The 23,736-nt window shown below is 46.4% G+C and overlaps 1 pseudogene; it reads left to right on the top strand.

The window, feature by feature from the left end:
• Window positions 1–23,124, top strand: part of LOC132768285 (zinc finger protein 850-like) — a 43,244-nt pseudogene extending 20,120 nt beyond the window's left edge.
• Window positions 23,125–23,736: the final 612 nt, after the last annotated feature.

The raw sequence follows: 23,736 nt of genomic DNA, 5'->3' as shown, positions 1-23,736 counted from the left end.
TTCACACTGGGGAGAAAACCTATAAATGCCTGGAGTGTGGAAAGAGCTTTGCTCGGAGTTCAGATCTATGTAGACATCAAAGGACTCACACTGGGGAGAAACCCTATACATGCCTGGAGTGTGGGCAGAGCTTCACTCAAAGTGGAAGTCTACGTTCCCATCAAAGGACTCACACTGGGGAGAAACCCTATACATGCCTGGACTGTGGAAAGAGCTTCACTCATCATTCAGGTCTACTCTCACACCAAAGGACTCACACTGGAGAGAAACCCTATACATGCCTGGAGTGTGGACAGACCTTCACTAAAAGTGGAAGTCTACATAGACACAAAAGGATTCACACTGGGGACAAACCCTATACATGCCTGGAGTGTGGAAAGAGCTTTGCTCAGAGTTCAGATCTAAGTTCACATCGAAGGATTCACACTGGGGACAAACCCTATACATGCCTGGAGTGTGGAAAGAGCTTTGTTTGGAGTTCAGATCTACGTTCACATCAAAGGATTCACACTGGGGACAAACCCTATACATGCCAGGAGTGTGGGCAGAGCTTCACTCACAGTGGCAGTCTACGTAGACATCGAAGGATTCACACTGGGGAGGAACTCTATGCACGCCTGGAGTGTGGGCAGAGCTTTACTAAGAGTGGAAGTCTACATAGACGCAGAATCCACACTGGAGAGAACAGTGGTGTTTGACCCCAAAGAGAGTTTCCCAGATGGAACTTTCCCAACCTTTCATCTTGGTCAAACACTTTTTAGACATGCATCCTTTTGTGACACAGTAATTTAGTTGAACTAGCAAACCAGACGTTAAACAACCTCATATGAGATATTCAATATAATACTATATTATGTAATGCTAGCTGTACCCAGGCACATGTTGCTGTGGCCCATTTTGGAGAAATGGGAAAGAAAGAAAAGAGGAAGAGCTGGTTTCCATTCTATCAATATACAACGGAAGTGGGAAGGGACGGGAAAGGGAAGAGAAAGGAAAGGAAAGGGAGGGGGTGGACCTGGAGGAGGGTGTCCTCTCTCTCTCTCCCTCTCTGAATCCTTTGGGAAGAGAGAGGCAGGGGGTAGCAAGAGGGATATATGGGCCACCTTTCCCTCCCTCTCTCATGTCGCCTCTCTCTCAGCTGTTGGTTTTCCCCCTTGTGCAGGAGGGAGGCGATGGGGAGGGTGTTCTTTTAACGTATGCTCTGTATAGTTATTTAGGTTTTGGGGTTTTAAAGTTCTTTCCGGTTAATTTTTAATGTTTTTTTTTTTAGTGGACATACATTGCTTTAGTTGGTGTCTTGTGTCCAATTTTGTTGTCAGTTTGTCCAGTGGTTTTTGAGTTCTGTTAATCCCACAAACAAACATTCCATTTTTACTTATATATAGATAATAATATAGAGAGAGGCCATTTCACATGAGATATAGCTTTTCTCCTAGAGCTGTAAGCATACAGAACTCTGTGGTTTTGCATTGATGTTGCTTAGGGGGCTGTGTGGTGGTGGTGGTTGGGGTGTGGAGGGACAGGTGTGTTGGTTTTGTGATGTGTGCTGAGGAAAGCATAGTGACAGTGAAAGGAATGTACTAATTGGCAAGCTGAGGGAGGGCCAGACACTCTTTGATAGGAAAAAGCAAATCAATCAACATCACCACCCGGAAGGGGGGAGAAGTCGGTCTGAAAGATTAAGAGCAAAAACAGGTCAGGGGGAGGTTTCCCAAGAGAAACGGAATGCTTTTGCTATGGCTTTCTGAATAAATATAAGGCCATCTATACTCTTCAGTGAGTTCAACCTTTGATTTTCATGTGTAACCATGCCTTTTGCTACATGCCTGGTATCCATGCCTTCATGTTCATGCTAAGGCTCCTGTGTACTTCTGCCCAAGATTCGTGTTCATGCTGAAATTCTTGTATGTGGTTGGTCCTGGTTTCAAGCTCCTGCATTGGGATTTAATGATTCAAGTTTCCTGCTGTTTCTTCAAGGGACTTTGGTCTTTGCAACCTTTTGGGACTGAAATACTCTTAACTCCTGTGGACTTGTTGATTGGAATATTGCGACCCTCCTGGTTCCTTTGCTCAACTGACTGTTTTGTGGACATTTCTATATTACTTGTTTGAATGTGGTTTTTTTTTAAACCTTTTTTCGCTGTTGCTATATTAATCCTCAATAAACTGCTTTGCTATAAAAAACATTGGTGTGAGTTGCCTGTAATTGAGAAAGGCAGTATACAGATGCGGTAAAGAAATAAATACGGGTTCAAAGGTGCCAACCCCAGCCTTGGTGTGCAACAGTGTCTAGAGCTGTGTGATGTATCAGTGAATGTGTGCAGATCCCAGTAAGGTGGCCTTTTGCAGAGGAGAGGTGGGGATTTGGTCAGCGCTGATGGGTTTTAAGTGCAGGCCAAGGTCTTGAGGCACTGCACCCAGTGTGCCCATCCCCTCTGGGACCCCTTGACTGGCTAGTGCCACAGTCTTTGCAGTTCAATCTTTAAATCCTCGTATCGTGTCAGCTTTTTCAGTTGTTTGTCTTCAATCCTGCTGTCACCTGCGATTGCAACATTGACGATCCAAACTTGGTTTTTTAACACGATCGTAAGTTCAGGATATTGTCAGTCTGAATTTGGAAGTCCCAGAGTAGTTTGACCTGTTCATTTTCATTAACTTTTTCAGGCTTGTGATCCCACCAGTTCTTTGTAACAGGCAGATGGTATTTGTGATATAAGTTCCAATGAATCATCTGAGCAAGGGTGTTGTGCCTCTGCTTGTTGTCTCTCTGCGCAATCTTCTTGCAGCAGCTGGAGATGGGATCTGTTGTTTCATCTGCTTCCTTGCAGAATCTACACTTGGGATCTGTTGCTGACTTTTCAATTCTGGCTTTGATGGCACAAATTCAAGGTGCTGGTTTTGACCTACAAAACCCTGTATGGTTCCAGTCCAGTGTATCTGTCCGAACGTATCTCCCTCTACGTCCCACCCCGGAATTTGAGATCATCTGGGGGGGGCTGCTCTCGACCCCACCACTATCACAAGTGAGGTTGGTGGGGACGAGGAGCAGGGCCTTCTCAGTGGTGGCCCCGCACCTGTGGAACTCACTCCCGGGAGAAATTAGGGCATCAACATCCCTCCTCTCCTTCAGGAGGAAGGTAAAGACGTGGTTGTGGGACCAGGCCTTTGGGCAATCTGACAACTAGATATGGACAACCAGGCGAATAGGACTGACAGGACTGACAATTGTGGAATTGGAATTTGAACTATGAGATAGCGAACGCTGTCCGTCAATGAGGAGAAATTGGTTTGTATTGGTTTTATGGTTGTAATGCAAGAATTGTTGTTAATTGTTAATTGATGTTATTTTGTTTTATTGCTGTTATGTGATGCGGGCATCGAATTGTGCCTTGTTTTTGTAAGCCGCCCTGAGTCCCCTTCGGGGTGAGAAGGGCGGGGTAGAAGTAACTGAAATAAATAAATACATAAACATTGTTGTTGTACTCTGTAGCAGACTGACCGTTAGGGGATAAATATCTCTTAATTAGGCATGTTTTAATAATGTTTTGTTGAAGGCTTTCATGGCCAGAATCACTGGGTTGCTGTACATTTTTGGACTTGTCTAGTCATGTTCCAGCAGGATTCTCTCTTGACGTTCCCCCTGCATCTGTGGTTAATGGCAGTGAAGCAAGTGGAGTAGTGTATATATTCCTGTGGAATAATATCCAGGACGGGAGAAAGAACCCTTGTCTGTATGAAGTAAGGGTGAATGTTGCAATTAGAAAGTTTGAATTAGCATTGGAGTAGCCATGAAGTCTGCAGAGTCAATCAGTGGCCTCTGCTGCCTGGAGGCACCCTCTGTTTGGGAGGTGTTAACTGGCCCCTGATTGCTTGCTGTCTGGAGTTCTCCTGTTTCTGAGTGCTGGGCACAGAATCTTATTTGAAAACGCAGAAATGCCGGGCCATTCACACCTGCTTCAAGCAGACAAGGGTTCTTCCTCCCACCCTGGACATTATTCCACAGGGATAGAGACACTCCACTTGCTTCATTGTCCAACTGAACCTCTGAAGACCCTGTTGTTTGCGTTTCTGGTGTTTCCATTTTCAACATGACCCATGAAGGGAAAGGGGGAAATCGGGGAGGTAAAGGAAGTTTCTCCCCTTCATCCTTGATCTTTTGCTTCTTTCTTAACCAGGGAAATGAGGATTCTATGGAGCCACCACTTGGATGCAGCAATGAAATCAATAATATAGGAAGAAGAACTTCTCTCTAGGTGAGGGTTTTGCTGAAATCTTGACGTCACATACAGACAAGGAAGGGAAAAAGAAGACTGAAGCATCTGTATTGCAATCAAACACCCATATCATGGCTGACATGAAGGAGAAAGCATTGATATGCCTGGAATGTGGGAAGAGTTTCACTCAGAGGAGTAATCTGAAGCGACATCAAAGGACTCACACGGGGGAGAAACCCTATACATGCCTGGAGTGTGGAAAGAGTTTCACTGAAAGTTCAAGTCTACATTCACATCAAAGGACTCACACTGGGGAGAAACCCTATACATGTCTGGAGTGTGGAAAGAGCTTCACTATGAGTGGAAATCTACGTTCACATCAAAGGACTCACACGGGGGAGAAACCCTATACATGCCTGGAGTGTGGAAAGAGCTTCACTCAGAGTGAACATCTACATAAACACCAAAGGATTCACACTGGGGAGAAACCCTATACGTGCCTGGAGTGTGGGCAGAGCTTCACTCAGAGTGGAAGTCTACGTTTACATCAAAGGATTCACACTGGGGAGAAACCCTATACATGCCCCGAGTGTGGGCAGAGCTTCAGTAGGGGTGGAAGTCTACGTTTACATCAAAGGGTTCACACTGGGGAAAGACCCTTTACATGCCTGGAGTGTGGGCAGAGCTTCACTGAGAGTGGAAGTCTACGTTTACATCAAAGGATTCACACTGGGGAGAAACCATATAAATGCCTGGAGTGTGGGCAGAGCTTCACTACGAGTGGACATCTACGTTCACATCAACGGATTCACACTGGGGAGAAACCCTATACCTGCCTGAAGTGTGGAAAGAGCTTCACTCAGAGTGGAAGTCTACATACACATGAAAGGACTCACACTGGGGGGAAATCCTATAAATGCCATGAGTGATGACAGAGCTTCACCCATTCTTCAAGTTTACATTCACATCAAAGGACTTACGCTGCGGAGAAACCTCATAAATGCATGTTGTGTGGGAAAAGATTATCTGAGAATGGAAATCTGCATAGACACGGAATTCGCATTGGGGAGAACAGCGGTGTTTGACTCCAAAGAGAATTTCTCAGATAGAGCTTTCTCGATTTTTTATGTTGGTGAAACACTTTTTAGAAATGCATCTTTTTGAGACAAAGTAATTCAGTTTAACTAGTAAACCAGAGATTAAAACAATACCATATAAGACTTTCAATATATAATATAATAATATATATAGAAAGACATTTCACTAGAGAGATAGCAGACTGAGAGATAGCTTCTATTCCAGAGCTGTAAGTATACAGAACTCAGTGGTTTTGCATTGATGTTGCATTGGGGGCTGTGTGGGGGTGGTTGGGGTGTGGAGGAACGGATGTGTTGGTTTTGTGATGTGTGCTAAGGAACGCATAGTGATAGTGAAAGGATTGTACTAATTGGCAAGCCAAGGAAAGACCAGACACTCTTTGATAGGAAAAGTCAAATCAATCAACATTTCCACCTGGAAGTGGGGAGAAGATGGTCTGAAAGATTAAGAGAAAAAAGAGGTCAGGGAGAGGTTTCCCAAGGGAAACAGAATGCTTTTGCTATGGTTTTCTAAATAAATATAGGGCCTGTGAATCTATACTCTTCAGTGAGTTCAGCGTTTGGTTTTCATGTGTAACCATGCCTATTGTTTCATGCCTGGTATCTATGCCTTCTTGTTCATGCTAAGATTCCTGTGTACTTCTGCCCGGGATTCATGTTCATGCTGAGATTCCTGTATGTGGTTGGCCCTGGTTTCAAGCTCCTGCATTGGGATTTAATGGTTCAAGTTTGCTGCTGTTTCTTCAAAGGACTTTGGTCTTTGCAACCTTTTGGAACTGAAAGACTCCAGCTCCTGTGGACTTGTTGATTGGATTTTTGCAACCCTCCTGGTTCCTGACTGATAATTGACTGTCTTATTTTGCTTTGCTCAATTGACTGTTTTGTGGACATTTCTTTATTACTTGTTTGAATGCTTTTTACCTTTCTGGCTGTTGCTATATTAATCCTCAATAAACTGCTTTGCTATAAAGAACATTGGTGTGAGTCGCCTCTGGCTGAGAAAGACGGTATACAAATGCGGTAAATAAATACATAATTAATTAAATACGAGTTCAAAGGTGCCAACCCCAGCCTTGGTGTGCAACAGTGACTGTAGAGCCCTATTCTTGAACTGCATGTTCTCCCTCTTGATGCTGCTCCTTCCTCTTGGCACGTATCTCCCTTTTGCCCTCCACTCGAGCCTCTTTCAATTCTGCAGCACTGCTGGATTTCTTCAGCCTTCTTTGTCCACCAGATGTTCTTGAGTTCTCTTGTCCTTCTTTGGACCACAGCTTTTGTGCTCAGCTTTTTTGCCACCCTATACCCTGGTCCGGTTTACGATCGACCAGGAGGACCTCTGTCTTGTCGGGATTAATCTTCAGCTTGTTCGTCCTCATCCAGACAGCCACAGCGGTCAGGCACTCGTCTAGCACCCGAGGGGCTTCCGTGGAGTTAGGTGGAAAAGAGTAGTAGAGTTGTGTGTAATCTGCATAGAGATGGCGCCAAACTCCAAAACTCCGGATGACCTCACCCAGCGGTTTCATGTAGATGTTAAAAAGCATGGAGCCTTGCGGAACCCCACAGGTCAAAGGCCAGGGGTCCGAGCAGGCGTCTCCCAGCTTGACCATCTGGGATCGACCCTCCAGGAAGGACCGCAGCCACGACAAAGCCGTACCTCCAAGACCCATCCTGGAGAGTCGTCCCAGAAGGATACCATGATCGATGGTATCGAAAGCCGCTGAGATGTCCAAGAGAACCAACAGGGTCACACTCCCCCTGTCCAGCTCCCTACGGAGATCATCCACCAAGGTGACCAAAGCCATCTCGGTGCCATGGCCAGGTCTGAAACCAGACTGTGACTGGTCCAGGTAGTTGATGTCATCCAGGAAGCCCTGGAGCTGAGCAGCGACCACCCGCTCCAACACCTTGCCCAGAAAAGGGAGGTTTGAGATTGGTCTATAGTTATTCAAGACCGTGGAATCAAGGGAAGTCTTTTTCAGGAGTGGTCTGACCACAGCCTGTTTTAAGCCTGATGGAAAAATGCCTTGCTCCAGCGATGTATTGATGATTAACATCAATCAATCAGACCATCCTTGGCCTATTTAATTAGCCAAGACGGGCAAGGGTCCAGAGCCAATGTAGTAGCTCTCACTGCCCCGAGGGCCACCTCCACGTCCTCAGAACAAACAAGCCAGTAGGAATCCTACAAAACTGGACAAGCAGATGCCTCGATCACCTCTCTTGGAACTGCGATCAAACTGGAGTCCAGCTCAAGACGTATCTGAGCAACTTTGTCTGCAAAGTGCTGCGCAAATTTGCAGCACCGAGTTTTCGGGTCGTCGAAGGGTTAAGAAGGATCATCTGGAGGGTTAAGAAGTTCCCCAATGACCCGAAACAACTCCGAAGATCTGTTAGATGCAGATGCTATACGAGCAGTCATGAAGGTCTCCCTAGCTACCCATATAGCCGCAGAATAGGCCTTAGGTGAGGCCGTAGCCCGTGCTTGATCAGATACATCCTGGGATTTCCCCCATTTGCACTCTAGCCTCCTTCTCGTGCGCTTCATCACAGCCAACTCCCCAGTGAACCAAGGAGATGGTGTGTCTCTACACAACGAGAGGGGGCGTTCGGGAGCGATCAAGTCTATCACCCTGGTCATCTTGCTATTGTAGCAATCGAGCAGCAATCGACCAGAGTGTCAACATGATTGCCAGGCTCCATGGCATGAAGAGCCCCAAGATTCCTCAGGAATCCTTCCGGATCCATCAGTCTTCTGGGGCGGATCATCTTGGTTGATCCTCCTCCCCTGCGAAGGTTTGTGGTCGCAGTAAGTCTAAAGTTGATCAGATGATGGTCAGACCATGACAATGGAAAGATGTTTTGCTCTTCCACTCTGACCATTTTGCCGTCTGCTACAAAACCAGGTCGACAGATGATTTCCACTCCGGTGGGAAGCTTCCCATCAACAAGGTGAAGTATCATAGCGATGAAGATGGAGAATAAAGTTGGGGCAATAACACGTCATTCCTTTTTGACACCTGATTCCACCTTAAATGGGTCACTTTGGGAGCCATTGCTGTCCAGGACTGTTGCCATCATGTCATCAATCAAGGAATAGAACAGTCGCATCCTTTGTCTGGAGGGAGAATATCTGAATTAAGCAGAGATATGAAAACTGTAGGAGATTGGGAGTGTGTGTATGTGTGTGTATAATGCGACCGGGAAAGGGGGGGGGGTAAGCTCTTGTTTTGATTATTGCGAAGTTAATTCTATAGAGAGAAGGGTAGAGAGAGGTTACATGCCTAAACGTGGGAATTCATGTTTTTCTCTCGAGATCTTCTCTTTCCATTTTGTTGTTTTCTTGTATTGTCGAAGGCTTTCATGGCCGGAATCACTGGGTTGTTATAGGTTTTTTTCAGGCTATATGGCCATGGCTATGGAAAGCATCCTCAGAGGTAGTGAGGTCTGTTGGAACTAGGAAAAAGGCTTTATATATCTGTGGAATGAGCAGGGTGAGACAAATGGCACTGTCAGGCCATTATATGCTAATCAAGGTGGTCAGTTGAAACATTCCCACCTAACTCCAGCAGACAAGAGTCCTTTGTCCCACCCTGGTCATTCCACAGATATATAAACCCTTTTCCCTAGTTCCAACAGACCTCACTACCTCTGAGGATGCTTGCCATAGATGCAGGCGAAACGTCAGGAGAGAATGCCTCTAGACCATGGCCATATAGCCCGAAAAAAACCTACAACAACCCTCTGTTGTTTTCTTGTTTTTAATTTTTGTTTTCTTTTTTTCTGCTTTGGTTTTTCTTCTATTTTGTTTAAATTCATCTATTTTAATTATTGTTAAAATCTTTTTTTTTTTTAAACAAACCTCAAATAGATGAATTGGTCAGAAACGAAAACGCAGATGACGGGACACCCAGCGAAAGAGGAGGAGGAATGATTGGGGGAAAAGAGGAGGAAGAGATGCCCCTGAGTGCAAGGGAAGAACTACATTGTGGACCCTCTTTGTTTTGCGGGGAGGAAAGATCATCTCCTTGGAGAAAAGGAAACAGGAAAGAGTACACCTGTGGGCCGTGAATCCATATTGATCACGAGTCCCATTCATGAGCAAGTGGCTGTTATTGCTACAGCTTTGGAGAAGAAATTGAACTTAGAGCAACGGCTGAGAATATGGAGAAAGTATCGTGAGTTTGCACGTGTGGAGGGAACCATACCTCAAAAACCTGAGTACCGCCCTCAACTCGCACTCAGTGTGGATGCCAAGGAAGAGAAAACCTCCATCAGTGCTGCGAATGACGGGAAGAAGAAACCAAAGTGTGCTCAGAAGATGAGCAACTGGTGGAAGAGCCTGAAGACCACAAGAACAACTGGCACTTCACCTTTCAAGTTTTACTTCCAAATTTTAGTTTGATTTAGTTTATAATTACAAATAGATTCATAGAACATTAAACATAACATTAAAACTCTTGAGGAGTGTGGGTGTCCTTTGGTGATTATATTTATCTGAAATGTATTTACTTGTATTAATTGCACTCAGGATGGATTCATTGGCTTTCATCATCATCATCATCATCATCATATTTAATTACTTATTAATCGCCCTCCATCCGAGAATGCTCTAGGCAATTTACAGCTAAGTTGTAAAAGATAAAATACATACATACAGAAATTAAAAATTAACAGAGATCGAATGCTCTAGTCAATAGTCAGGTCTGAAGTGCGAGAGTAAAAGGTCCTCAGTCACTCATGGCTCTCATGTCGGGTGGCAAGGAATGCCTTAAGGCAGGGGCAGAAAGAGAGAAGGCCCACCTGCCCAAGGGCACCTCTCTAGGATCCGGTAGAGAGAGTAAGTCATGTTGGGCTGTTCGTTGCGACCTCCGATGATGGGAGAAGGAGAGGCGGTCCCTAAGGTACTGCTTTATTTATTAATTGTTTTATTTATTTATAATTCGAACTTCTTTGCGGCCACTCCCCTGGGGCTCGGAGCGATTTACAAGAACAGGCTCAAATGTAACACAACTTGAAAACAATTGAAAACAACAACGTCAGAGATCAAAGGCCTGTCGAAAAAGGTATGTCTTACATGCCCTGCGGAAAGCTGATAGGTCCCGCAAGGCACGGACTTCAGGTGGCAGAGTATTCCAGAGTGATGGTGCCACTGCTGTGAAGGCTCTGCGTCTGGTTGCTGTTAGGCGCAAGGTCTTGACACTGGGAATTTCCAACAGATCTTGGTCCTCAGAACGGAGGGATCTCTGGGGTTGGGAGGGGGTGAGGCGGTCCAAATGTGGCACACAGGACTACCATGACCAACAGAAAACACTAGAAGGGTTTGGTGAGCATTGATCTTGCGTTTGGGAGTTGTAGATCACCTACATCCAGAGACCACTGTGGACACAAACAATGATGGATCTGGACCAAACTTGGCACAACCCCTCAATATGCCCAAATATGAACTCAGATGGAGTTTGGGGGAAATAGACCTTGACATTTGGTCTAGATCAACAAGGGTCCAAACCAGACAGTGCTGGGTCATAGAATCATAGAATCATAGAATCAAAGAGTTGGAAGAGACCTCATGGGCCATCCAGTCCAACCCCCTGCCAAGAAGCAGGAATATTGCATTCAAATCACTCCTGACAAATGGCCATCCAGCCTCTGCTTAAAAGCTTCCAAAGAAGGAGCCTCCACCACATTCCGGGGCAGAGAGTTCCACTGCTGAACGGCTCTCACAGTCAGGAAGTTCTTCCTCATGTTCAGATGGAATCTCCTCTCTTGTAGTTTGAAGCCATTGTTCCGCGTCCTAGTCTCCAAGGAAGCAGAAAACAAGCTTGCTCCCTCCTCCCTGTGGCTTCCTCTCACATATTTATACATGGCTATCATATCTCCTCTCAGCCTTCTCTTCTTCAGGCTAAACATGCCCAGTTCCCTAAGCCGCTCCTCATAGGGCTTGTTCTCCAGACCCTTGATCATTTAAGTCGCCCTCCTCTGGACACATTCCAGCTTGTCAATATCTCTCTTGAATTGTGGCGCCCAGAATTGGACACAATATTCCAGGTGTGGTCTAACCAGAGCAGAATAGAGGGGTAGCATTACTTCCTTAGATCTAGACACTATGCCCCTCTTGATGCAGGCCAAAATCCCATTGGCTTTTTTTGCCGCCACGTCACATTGTTGGCTCATGTTTAACTTGTTGTCCACGAGGACTCCAAGATCTTTTTCACACGTACTGCTCTCGAGCCAGGCGTCACCCATTCTGTATCTTTGCATTTCGTTTTTTCTGCCAAAGTGGAGTATCTTGCATTTGTCACTGTTGAACTTCATTTTGTTAGTTTTGGCCCATCTCTCTAATCTGTCAAGATCGTTTTGAATTCTGCTCCTGTCCTCTGGACTATTGGCTCTCCCTCCCAATTTGGTGTCGTCTGCAAACTTGATGATCATGCCTTCTAGCCCTTCATCTAAGTCATTAATAAAGATGTTGAACAGGACCGGGCCCAGGACGGAACCCTGCGGCACTCCACTTGTCACTTCTTTCCAAGATGAAGAGGAAGCATTAGTGAGCACTCTCTGTGTTCGTCCACTTAACCAATTCCAGATCCACCTCACCGTAGTTTTGCCTAGCCCACATTGGACTAGTTTCCTTGCCAGAAGGTCATGGGGGACCTTGTCGAAGGCCTTACTGAAATCCAGGTACGCTACATCCACGGCATTCCCTGCATCTACCCAGCTTGTAGCTCTATCGAAGAAAGAGATCAGATTAGTCTGACATGACTTGTTTTTGATAAATCCATGTTGACTATTAGCGATGACTGCTTTTGTTTCTAAGTGTTTGCAGACCACTTCCTTAACAATCTTTTCCAGAATCTTGCCCGGTATCGACGTGAGGCTGACCGGACGGTAGTTGTTTGGGTCATCCTTTTTTCCCTTCTTGAAGATTGGGACCACATTGGCCCTCCTCCAATCTGCTGGAACTTCTCCCGTTCTCCAAGAACTCTCGAAGATGGTTGCCAATGGTTCCGAAATGACTTCCGCTAGTTCCTTCAATACTCTGGGGTGCAGTTGATCTGGCCCTGGGGACTTGAACTCATTAAGAGCGGCCAGGTATTCCTGAACGACTTCTTTCCCAATTTGGGGTTGGATGTCCTCCAAACCCTCATCCACTCCATCTTGCTGAGGTTGAAGACTCTCTTTTTGTGAGAAGACCGAGGCAAAGAAGGCATTAAGTAGTTCTGCCTTTTCCCTATCCCCTGTCATCATTGCCCCATCTTCTCCTCGAAGAGGTCCTATCGCCTCCTTGTTTTTCCTTTTTCTACTGACATAAGAATAGAAGCCCTTTTTATTGTTTTTAATGTCCCTGGCAAGTCTGAGCTCGTTTTTTGCTTTAGCCTTGCGGACCTTTTCCCTACAGGTGTTGGCTATTTGTTTGAATTCTTCTTTGGTGATTTCTCCCTTTTTCCACTTCTTGTGCATGTCTCTTTTGTGTCTTAGCACAGTTAGAAGTTCTTTGGACATCCATTCTGGCTTCTTTGCACTTGTCCTATTTTTTCTCTTTGTTGGCACGGTTTGCAATTGCGCCTTGAGTATTTCACTCTTGAGAAATTCCCATCCATCCGTAACTCCCTTGTCTTTTAGTATCTGTGTCCACGGAATGCTGCTCAGCGTTTCCTTCATTTTTTGGAAATCAGCTCTCCTAAAGTCCAAAATGCGGGTTTGACTTGTCTTAGTTTCGGCCTTCCTTTGTACCTCAAATTGCAGGAGCACATGGTCACTTGCCCCTAAGGATCCTACCACTTCGACCGCATCGATCAGGTCCTCCGCATTTGTTAAGATGAGATCAAGAGTAGTCAATCCCCTTGTTGCTTCTTCTACCTTCTGGACCATGAAATTGTCTGCAAGGCAAGCGAGAAATTTGTTGGACCTTGTACTCTTGGCCGAGTTTGTTTTCCAGCAAATATCGGGATAGTTGAAATCGCCCATGACTACTACATCTCTTCTCTGTGCCTGTTTGGTCAACTGTTGGCAGAAGACTTCATCAAGTTCTTCCTCCTGGCTTGGGGGTCTGTAGTAGACGCCTACAACGACATCTTTTTGAGTCCCAGTTCCCTTGATTCTTATCCAGATGATTTCAAGCTGGTTTCCCAGATTGCTGTCTTGAATTTCTTCTGCAGCATAAGAGTTTTTGACATATAAGGCTACTCCGCCTCCTCTCCCCTTTGTTCGGTTTCTGTGAAAGAGGTTATACCCCTCGATATCTACATTCCAGCGATAGGAGTCATCCCACCAGGTTTCAGTGATCCCTATGATATCATATTTGTGGTGTTGTGCTAAAAGTTGGAGTTCGTCTTGTTTATTTCCCATGCTCTGTGCATTAGTGTAAAGACATGTGAGCCCCTGAGATCTTCCCCTGAGCTGTTTAATTGGGATTATTGTGCTTTGGGTACTTGGTCCTTGTTGTGTTTGTGCAGCCCTCCGTTTAGCCTTCTGGCGATTCCCAGATATTGTGGGTAAAGTAGTGTTCGCAAGGCTGTTGTCCCCCTCCCTGCTACACTACACCTCCCGGGATCCCACAATGCAGGCAGGCAATATGATTATTATTACCATTAGTAAAGAATCCTATTGATGGTTATTTATGTCTGATGCTGAGAACCCCTCCTTCTCCTGCTCCCAATGATGATTGTGATGACTCGGCCTAGGTTCTACCTCTCTGTTTGTTCCCTGTGGTTGGACTGTTCCATTTTGCCAAGTTTAGGGGAGAAGCTTAGGTTCCCCCTAGAGGCCGAGCTCGGTTGGTGCAGCCCATTCTGACTCAGAGCCAGAATGAGCTGGTGATAGAACTTCTTATGGCATTCTTTGTTGGTCATAGCTTGAAGTTAGTTAGCCAGAGAGTGTCTGGTCTGGCCTAGCAATTTGAACAGGCCATCCTTATCACATATTTGCCTTATAGATAGTTCATAGATAATACATATTTGCCTTATAGATAGTTCATAGAGAATACATATTTGCCTTATAGATAGATAGTTCATATATAATACATATTTGCCTTATAGATAGTTCATAGAGAATACATATTTGCCTTATAGATAGATAGTTCATAGATAATACATATTTGCCTTATAGATAGTTCATAGACAATACATATTTGCCTTATAGATAGATAGTTCATAGATAATACATATTTGCCTTATAGATAAGGAGTTCAGAGATAATACATATTTGCCTTATAGATAGATAGTTCATAGATAATACATATTTGCCTTATAGATAGAGAGTTCATAGATAATACATATTTGCCTTATAGATAGATAGTTCATAGATAATACATATTTGCCTTATAGATATTTCATATATAATACATATTTGCCTTATAGATAGAGAGTTCATAGATAACACATATTTGCCATAGAATAGTTATATTTGCCAAAGTTTATAGATTAGAATATATTTGCCTTAGAGTTTATAGTATATGTAATAAAGAATAGATAGAGACATCAGACTGGCAACCAAGATCCATTGCCTAGTCAAAGCCATGGTCTTCCCTGTAGTCACCTACGGATGTGAGAGCTGGACCTTCGGGAAGGCTGAGCGAAGGAAGATCGATGCTTTTGAGCTGTGGTGCTGGAGGACAGTTCTGAGAGTGCCTTGGACCGCGAGAAGGTCCAACCAGTCCATCCTCCAGGAAAGAAAGCCCGACTGCTCACTGGAGGGAAAGATACTAGAGACAAAGTTGAAGTCCTTTGGCCACATCATGAGGAGACAGGAAAGCCTAGAGAAGACAATGATGCTGGGGAAAGTGGAAGGCAAAAGGAAGAGGGGCCGACAAGGGCAAGATGGATGGATGGCATCCTTGAAGTGACTGGACTGACCTTGAGGGAGCTGGGGGTGGTGACGGCCGACAGGGAGCTCTGGCGTGGGGTGGTCCATGAGGTCACGAAGAGTCGGAGACGAATGAACGAATGAACAACAAAATAGCCATACCTGCATTAGTGTTTATAGATTGTAGAATATGCCATAGTTAGTAGTGATATTTACCTCATAGAAATCATAGTTGTTACCTCAGGGTTTATATTTCACTATTCAAACTGCACTTTGATACCTTGATTATTTAGTAAACAATTGTTGAATTTAGTCTTGTCTCTAGTGTTTTATTTTGGGGGAATTAAAGTACTTCTAGGGCATACCGATGGTCACTGGGAACATAGCCAGGCACATTGAGTTTCTCATTAGATCTTCCTGGTGTGCCATCAGAAGGATCCTGGGTCTGTGGCGGAAGGGGAGAGGCCGGAAGTGGGCGGGGCATCCCTCCTGGCCCCTCCCCCTCCCTCCCTCCCTGGGGCGCCCTCTTCTGGCGGAGAAGGGAAGGCGCCCTCGCTCGCCTGGAGACGCCCCTCCCTCCTCCTTCCTGCCCTTTGCTGCCCCCAAGTGGCCAGGCCGGGAAGCGCACCCTCCAGCTCTCTCTCTCTCTCTCCTTCAGAGATGCAAATGAGCCTCCTCCTCCCAGTGAGGACAACCCTGGGTCTGTGGCGGAAGGAGAGAGGCCGGAAGTGGGCGGGGCATCCCTCCTGGCCCCTCCCTCCCTCCCTGGGGCGCCCTCTTCTGGTGGAGAAGGGAAGGCGCCCTCGCCTGGGGATTCCGTTCCTTTCTGCCCTTTGCTGCCCCCAGTGGCCAGGCCGGGAAGCGCACCCTCCAGCCCCAAGGCCAGCCAGCCCCCCCCTTCCCCATCTCCCCCTCCTCCCTCCGGATCTCTCTCTCTCTCTCTTCCTCGGAGCGGAAACCGGGAAGGAAGGAAGGAAGGAAGGAAGGAAGGAAACAGGCCGAGGAGGGAAGGCGGCCTGGCTGCGCCTGCGCAGAACGGAGGGAAGGAGGGGGGAGGCCGACAGGGGGCGCCTCCTTCCCAGATGCAAATGAGCCCCGGCAGAGGGCGGCCAATCAGGGGCGCGGGGGAGGGCGACGTCACTGCAGGCCCCGCCCCTTCCGGTCCGGCCGCCATTTTCCAGGAGGAAGCCTCCTTTCTCGCCCAGGGAAGCCTTCTCTCTCTTCTCCTGAGAAGGTCTGTATGTGTATATCTCTTTGGATGTCTCTCTCTCTCTCTCTCTCTCTCTCTCTTGTATTGTCTCCTGGCTGGGGAGCCTGAGGGAGGCCTTGTGTGCCTCTTGGTGGGCGGAGGGGGTCCCACTGAGGAGGGAGGGGTCCCTGAGGAGGAAGGAAGGAGCCTCTCTCTCTCTGTCTCTGGAGGAGGGAGAAGCCTGCCTTGGCGGAGGAAGGAAGGAAGGCTTCGCCCAGGAGGGAAGGCAGGGCCAGGCGGGCGGACTCCCACTCCCAGGAGCGAGCCAGGGCCAGGCCTCCCCCCCACGCCAGCCCTGGAGGCACAGCTGGGCAGGGTGGTCCTGAATGCCAAGCTTGGGCCTGGTCTCTCCCTGGCTGGGTTCAAGGGCTCTCTGGGTCAGGGGGAACTACAACTCCCAGGCGCCCAGGGCGGTCACCCCCAAGCCCAGCCAGTATCCACAGTTGGCCATGCTGGTTCTCTGTGTGCCAAGCGTGGTCCAGATCTAGTTCCAACAGGCCTCACAACCTCTGAGGATGCTTGCCATAGATGCAGGCGAAACGTCAGGAGAGAATGCTTCTGGAACAGAGCCATATAGCCCGAAAAATCCTACGACAATCCGGTGATTCCGGCCGTGGAAGCCTTTGGCAATACAACCCTCTTATTATGATTGTATGGTGCCCCCAGTGGCACAGTGGGTTAAAGCACTGAGCTGCTGAGCTTGTTGATCGAAAGGTTGCAGGTTCAATTCCGGGAAGCGGCGTGAGCTTCCGCTGTCAGCCCTAGCTTCTGCCAACCTAGCAGTTCGAAAACATGCAAATGTGAGTAGATCAATAGATACCGCTCCGGCGGGAAGGTAACGGCGCTCCATGCACTCATGCCGGCCACATGACCTTGGAGGTGTCTATGGGCAACGCCGGCTATTCGGCTTGGAAATGGAGATGAGCACCACACCCCAGAGTCAGACATGACTGGACTTAATGTCAGGGGACTACCTTTACCTTTACCTATTATGATGGTATTTCTCCCCCACTTTGGCTCTCCGGCGGATAAACAGAAAAGCATCCGCATACCATTTAAAGAATGATGATCTATAATAATAATAATAATAATAATATATTATTATTATTATTTTGGACTAGCCGTCCCCTGCCATGTGCTGCTGTGGCCCAGTCTGGTGAATAAAGTAATGGTTTCTAATATATGTAATTTTTTATGCTTGTGGGTCAACAGTATTTCTTGTTGTTTCTTTGTGGAGAGTGTCTGGTTTCCCTGCTCAGGGATATGTAACATATTATTGTCCTTCTTCAGGAGTTCCTTTCAAATCTAGGATACTATATCTTTCCCTGTGTGAATCATATCTATCTATATTTATGGCTGGATGGCTCTTTGTCGGGAGGGCTTTGATTACGATTCCTTGCCCTGGTGAAGGGAGTTGGACTGGATGGCCTTGAGTATTTTCTGTCTTTCATGGGAGTTCTGTGTGGGAAGTTTGCCCCAATTCTGTCCTTGGTGGGGTTCAGAATGCTCTTTGATTGTAGGTGAACTATAAATCCCAGTAACTACCACTCCCAAATGTCAAGGTCTATTTCCCCCAAACTCCATCTGTGTTCATATTTGGGCATATGGAGTATTCATGCCAAGTTTGGTCCAGATCCATCATTGTTTGAGTCCACAGTGCTCTCTGGATGGAGGTGAACTACAACTCCCAAACTCAAGGTCAATGCCCACCAAACCCTTCCAGTGTGTTCTGTTGGTCATGGAAGTCCTGTATGCCATGTTTGGTTGAATTCCATCATTGGGTGTGCGAGCCTTCGCCCTCGTGCGCCTTCTTTGCCTCAAAGCTCCTCCTCCGGACTCCCTGCAGCCCTATGGGAACAGGAGGCGGAGGAGCTGACCTGCAATGTCTGGCTGTTTCGCTGGCACAAGGCCGGCAGCCATTTTGATGAGGCGGAGGGGGCAGGGCCAACCGAAGCACCCTCACGACCCCCGGAAAATGGTCCGGCGACCCCACAGGGGGTCGCGACCCCCAGGTTGAGAACCGCTGTTCCTAGACGAAGATCATGTAGGTTCGTAGTGACACAAAGATAGGCAGGTCCTACAGTAGATTTGCAAACAACTTACAGTTACATTGGCTCATCAGAGAAATAAAGGGGAATTACATTTTCAATCACCATTCGCACACACATGCATGCATCCATCACCATTCATCCAAATACTTCCACATCCTTTACTCCCTCCTGCTTCCCTGCAGCCTGCCAACGCACAGTTCCATAACTTCAAAACTGCTTTCCCTAAGCACAATGCCGAGGACCAGATCCCTGTTTTCCATACAGCAGAACCTGACTCCCTGCACAAAATCCAAGACTCCAAAGCACACTTCTTGCTCTTCCTTTGAGAGAGAAGGCCAAAGTGACCAGACCACTCCTATAACGAAATCATGAGAAGATCCCGGAGGATTATTCCCCCCCCCCCCCAATATATCCCGCCTACTGGCACCTCTTTCTAGGATCAATAAAGTAAGATCTCAAAATAGATCTCGTTGCTGGACACCCATTATATGGGATATATTTCTTGGCACGGAGCGTTTAGAGGATTGTTGAGGTAACGTGATTACTCTGATACAGTTGCTGCCACCACCCAAAGAATTTGGGAAAACTAACGCACCAGCTCTCCCTTTTGGCTCTCTGAAATGACTGAGTTGTAAAGATGATAAAAACCACTGGAAATATTCTTATAGAATGAATCACCGCTGAGGCTGCTTAAACGTTGAACTAGAGAAATGTTTATTAATGTATCTGAACAAACAACTAACTTCTTCAACGAGGCACACAAGCTGAAATGGTTACAGAGGCAAACTATTCCTAAATGGTTTCTGAAATAGGTTTCCTAACTTAAACGTGATCAAGATCCCTCACTCTACCCTGTCACAGTAGCAGTGAGTTCCTCAGACAAACCTAACAAGCTGACAGCTTTTTCCCTCTCTCGGCTAAAGTCCTTCCATTCAGCCTTAACCAATCCAGAGAGAGCTCCAGCTCCTCCCCTCTTCTATTCTAATACTCCCAAGATGTCTGCCTCCCTGGTTTACCCTCTCAAAATGGAGGCCGGCTTACTGACATCTTAGGTTCCCACTTCGGCCTATGAGGTACGGATCATCACAGCCCCCTTACAAATCTGCCACTCTCCGAGTACACCACCTCTCTCCTTCCCATGGAGCAGAGCATGGCGGGTGAACCAGACTCCTCAGGTCTGTCACAATTTGGCATTATTAGATTGAGTCTTTTATAGGAGTATTCTGCTGATGTCGTCCCAAAGTTGTAAATGAACGATAGACCTCTTCCATCCTGGCTCCATCTCAGTGTCCTAGCCAGATGTTGACTCTTCTTGATTGTTGTTAGTCTTGTGTTGATTTCCTTCTTAACATTGTAAACATGTATCTTATCACTGTTCAGTTTTTATCAGTTTTCTTTTCAGTTCTTATTAGCGACATTTAATTACAATCCAGCAGGCAGGTGATTTACTGGTGTTTCCAAAATTATTGACTCCATTTATTCATCCTTCCAGTCATTCCCACACATCATATTAAATCCACATTGATCAAATCTGCATATTAAATTTTCGTGACACCCTCTTGTGGGCAAGGGAAGATTGAGATTCTGATCTGCAGTCCATTCCTGCCATCCAGTGGCCAATTAGGGAAGTGCACCATTGAGCCTTGGAGGCGCTTCTGTGCTGCCATCCTGTGGACAGAGTGGGCAAATCGCCTCTATATGATATTTCCCCCTCCCAAAGGAGGAAGGCAAGAAAGAACAATAAAGAAAGGAAAGAAGGAAGGCAGAATGAAACCTTCACATGGTCTCCAAGAGGTCCCAAATGTTTCCTGCTTCTGAAAGGCTTCCCTGACCAGGGGAAAAGTTACAATTTTTCACCCTTTAGCAGACCTTTAACTGGCAGCTGGGGGAGAAATATCTCAGAACGAGGCATGTTTTGAATAATGTTTTGTTGAAGGCTTTCATGGCCGGAATCACTGGGTTGCTGTTCATTTCTTGGCCTGTCTGGCCATGTTCCAGCAGCATTCTCTCCTGGAGTTTCCCCTGCATCTGTGACTAATGGCACCTTCAGGGGTTCTCTTGGCAGTATATATTCCTGTGGAATAATATCCAGGGCGGGAGAAAGAACCCTTGTCTATTTGAAGGAAGGGTGAATGTTGCAATGAGCAAGCTTGCATTAGCATTGGAGTAGCCATGAAGTCTGCAGAGTCAATCAGTGAGGATATCTGCAGAGAGGCAGCCTGGCCTCTGTTGCCTGGAGGCACCTTCTGTTTGGGAGGTGTTAACTGGCACCTGATTGCTTGCTGTCTGGAGTTCTCCTGTTTCTGAGTGCTGGACACAGAATCTTATTTGAAAATGCAGGAATGCTGGGCCATTCACACCTGCTTCAAGCAGACAAGGGTTCTTTCTCCCACCCTGGACATTCTTCCACAGGGATAGAGACACTCCACTTGCTTCATTGTCCAACAGAACCTCTGAAGACCCTGATGTTTGCATTTCTGGGTGTTTCCATTTTCAACATGACCCATGAAGGGAAAGGGGGAATCGTGGAAGTCAAGAAAGATTCTTGTCTTCATTTTTAATCTTTTGCTTCTTTCTTAACCAGGAAAATGAGGATTCTATGGAGCCACCCCTTGGATGCAGCAATGAAATCAATAATATAGGAAGAAGAACTTCTCGCTAGGTGAGGGTCCTGCTGAAATCTTGACCTCACATACAGATAAGGAAGGAAAAAAGAAGACAGTATTGCAATCAAACACCCAGATCATGGCTGACATGAAGGAGAAAGCATTTATGTGCCTGGAATGTGGGAATGGTTTCACTCAAAGGGGTGATCTGAAGCGACATCAAAGGATTCACATGGAGGAGAAACCCTATACATGCCTGGAGTGTGGGAAGAGCTTCACTCAAAGTGGTAGTCTACATTCACATGAAAGGACTCACACTCGGGAGAAACCATATACATGCCTGGAGTGTGGAAAGAGCTTCGCTCATAGTTCAGATCTACATAAACATCAAAGGACTCACACCGGGGAGAAACCCTATAACTGCCTGGAGTGTGGAAAGAGTTTCACTGAGAGTGGAAGTCTACGTACACATCAAAGGATTCACACTGGGGAGAAACCCTATTCATGCCTGGAGTGTGGACAGAGCTTCACTGATAGTTCAATATTACGTTCACATCAAAGGACTCACACTGGGGAGAAACCCTATAACTGCCTGGAGTGCGGAAAGAGCTTCACTCAGAGTGGAAATCTACGTACACATCAAAGGATTCACACTGGGGAGAAACCCTATTCATGCCTGGAGTGTGGGCAGAGCTTCACTGATAGTTCAAGACTACGTTCACATCAAAGGACTCACACTGGGGAGAAACCCTATACATGCCTGGAGTGTGGGCAGAGCTTCACTCATAGTTCAGATCTACATAAACATCAAAGGACTCACACTGGGGAGAAACCCTATAACTGCCTGGAGTGTGGAAAGAGTTTCACTGAGAGTGGAAGTCTACGTACACATCAAAGGATTCACACTGGGGAGAAACCCTATTCATGCCTGGAGTGTGGGCAGAGCTACACTAATAGTTCAAGTCTACATTCACATCAAAGGATTCACACTGGGGAGAAACCCTATTCATGCCTGGAGTGTGGGCAGAGCTTCACTGATAGTTCAAGACTACGTTCACATCAAAGGACTCACACTGGGGAGAAACCCTATACATGCCTGGAGTGTGGAAAGAGCTTTGCTCATAGTTCAGATCTTCATAAACATCAAAGGACTCACACTGGGGAGAAACCCTATACATGCCTGGAGTGTGGGCAGAGCTTCACTGAGAGTGGAAGTCTACGTTCACATCAAAGGATTCACACTGGGGAGAAACCCTATAAATGCCTGGAGTGTGGAAAGAACTTCACGCAGAGCGGAAGTCTACGTTCACACCAAATCACTCACACTAGGAAGAAACCCTATAAATGCCTGGAGTGTTGAAAGAGCTTCGCTCAGAGTGGAAATCTATGTTCAAACCAAAGGACTCACACTACAGAGAAACCCTATAAATGCCTGGACTGTGGACAGAGCTCCACTGAGAGTAGAAGTCTATGTTCACATCAAAGGATTCACACTGGGGAGAAACCCTATAAATGCCTGGAGTGTGGAAAGAGCTTCACTCAGAGTTCAGGTCCACATTCACATCAAAGGACTTAGACTGGGAGAGAAACCCTATAAACACATTGTGTGTGGAAAAAACTTCTCTGGGAGTTGAAATCTATATAGACAGAATTCACATTGGAGAGAACAGTGTTGTTTGACTCCAAAGAGAGTTTCCCAGATAGAGCTTTCCATACTTTTCATGTTGGTGAAACTCTTTTTAGAAATACATCCTTTTGTGACACAGTAATTTAGTTTAACTAGCAAGCCAGAGGTTAAACCACCCCATATAAGACTCTCAATATATAATATTAATGGAGAGAGAGATATGTTTCAATAGAGAGAGAGCAGACTGAGAGATAGCTTTTATCCTGGAGCTGTAACTATACAAGACTCCGCAGTTTTGCATTGATGTTGCATTGGGGGCTGGGTGGGGGTGGTTGGGGTGTGGAGGGACGGGTGTGTTGGTTTTGTGATGTGTGCAGAGGAGAGCATTTGATTTGGTTTTGCCGTGTACAACGACAATAAAGTTACTCTATCATTCCATTCTACATCATCTTTACTGTGTTGTTGTTGTTCATTCGTTCAGTCGTCTCCGACTCTTCGTGACCTCATGGACCAGCCCACGCCAGAGCTCCCTGTCAGCCGTCACCACCCCCAGCTCCTTCAAGGTCAGTCCAGTCACTTCAAGGATGTCATCCATCCATCTTGCCCTTGGTCGGCCCCTCTTCCTTTTACCTTCCACTTTCCCCAGCATAATTGTCTTCTTTACTGTATAAACCAATTATTTGGTATTGTCGAAGGCTTTCATGGCCAGAATCACTGGGTTGCTGTGAGATTTTTGGGCTGTATGGCCAGGTTCTGGTAACATTCTCCCCTGACATTTCGCCTCTCCTGACATTTCTTCAGAGTTCTGTTGGAAGTGTGGTAAGTGGGGTGTGTGTGTGTGTATATATATATATACACCTTTGGAATAAAGTCCAGGGTGGGAGAAGGAACTCTTGCCTGTTGGAAATATCCTCCTTCCAATATATTATTGAATAGGGCATACAGCTCAAGGCTCAGTACTTACTTATGCGATCCCTCGTAGCCCGAGGATGAGGGTCGTCCAAGTGCTGTGTCTTGGCGGTGGGTCCGTAGGTGGCTTTAGGGGCTCAGCCTCTGGTTGTCTCTTTGCTTCAGGCTTCTGAGGAGAATGA

Source organism: Anolis sagrei, chromosome 8 (assembly GCF_037176765.1).
Source record: "Anolis sagrei isolate rAnoSag1 chromosome 8, rAnoSag1.mat, whole genome shotgun sequence".
In the NCBI taxonomy this organism is placed as follows: domain Eukaryota; kingdom Metazoa; phylum Chordata; class Lepidosauria; order Squamata; family Dactyloidae; genus Anolis; species Anolis sagrei.
This window is presented reverse-complemented; position numbering and strand designations above follow the sequence as displayed.